This window comes from Octopus bimaculoides, chromosome 28 (assembly GCF_001194135.2).
Source record: "Octopus bimaculoides isolate UCB-OBI-ISO-001 chromosome 28, ASM119413v2, whole genome shotgun sequence".
Taxonomy (NCBI): Eukaryota; Metazoa; Mollusca; class Cephalopoda; order Octopoda; family Octopodidae; genus Octopus; species Octopus bimaculoides.
Window position 1 is genome coordinate 5,231,973 of NC_069008.1, and position 1,445 is coordinate 5,233,417.

The 1,445-nt window shown below is 35.5% G+C and overlaps 1 protein-coding gene across 1 annotated transcript in view; it reads right to left on the reverse strand.

Annotated features, from left to right (window-relative positions):
• LOC106873882 (intraflagellar transport protein 172 homolog) overlaps nucleotides 1-1,445 on the reverse strand; it is a 94,584-nt gene that overhangs the window by 50,438 nt on the left and 42,701 nt on the right. The gene's annotated exons all lie outside the window — the stretch shown is intronic.

Consider the following 1,445-nt stretch of genomic DNA (forward strand, 5'->3'; position numbering starts at 1 on the left):
TATATATATATATATATATATATATATATATATCTACACACACATATATATATACATATATGTACACACACACAACGTCATCTTCTATACCAGAAAATATGGCACACTCGAAACAATATTAACAGGAATTTACTAATTGCTATAACGAAAACTAAACGAAACGGAAGCTGCAAGCAGCAAAACTGCAAACTGCAAGCAGTGCACAAAGCTAAATGACAGAGAAGTATTTCCTGGAAATCTCAATATATCAATGATGCAATGACATGTTGTGCTTTCCGACAACTGCTGTAATGTCCCTTACATGCAATCATGCGTTCACAGAAATCGGTTATTGGAATTCTTGTTCCACTGCTGAAAACCTATTAACCTTAATTAAATTTCTCAATAGCATTAGATTGTTACAACATGTCCTTCTCCCAATTGCTTTCAAACATGTTGCAATTCTCAAATGGCTACCCCTTCGCCTTTCCCGAGTTTTGCCTTCTCTCCTACACTTCCTGGCCCACATGGTTCTAGGTTCAGTCCCACCGCATGGCACTTTTGGCAAGTGTCTTCTTCTATCGCCTCAGGCTGACCAAAGCCTTGTGAGTGGATTTGGTAGATGGAAACTGAAAGAAGCTCGTTGTGTGTACATATAAGGTGCAAATGTGGCTGTGTGGTAAGACATTTTCTTCCCAACCACATGGCTCTGGGTTCAGTCCCACCGTATGTACTATGTATAGTAACGCTCTTATATAAATAAATATATTTATAGGGAATAAATGACGGATTTTTCCCTTATGAGGTTTTTTCATGCTAACTACTTGATACATTCTTATTAAGACTTTATCCTATTCGTGAATTATATATATATATATAAAAGATAAAGCGTAAAATGTGGAGTTCTAGATAGGGGAAGGTCATCAGGGATTTTTTCTGGTATAAGGGAGATAATCAAAAATGTTGGGAATGATTAGGTTTAATTAATTTAACATGATTTGGTTTAGAAGGAATAGGATGTTACAAGTGGTTGGTTTTGCTTTAAATTTTCTTCAATGCGGTGAGTTTCCTTATTTTAAAATGTTCGAAATGGTTAAGTTTGAGTTTATATTTTTCAATGAAGAAGGTTTCCTTATTTAAACTAATTTGTGTTGGTGTTCCAATGGCACATTGATAGAATGGAAGGATTATAAATTGTGGTAGCATTTGTTTTGCGCATTTCTTAATATGTTCACTAAAGAGTATCATTCTGTATTCTGGGAATGCAATCTGCTGTCGATGCAGAGTGCATCTGCGTCTGAGCGATAATCCTGTTGACCCTATGTAGTTTTGGTGGCAGCCCGAGCATCTTATGACATAAATCAGGTTTTCTGAAGCACAAGTAAGTCCAGATTTGATTTTGAATTTTTGTCTCTCTTTGAAAAGGAATTCTGACAAAGAAGTGTTTATTAATTGACATGAGTATT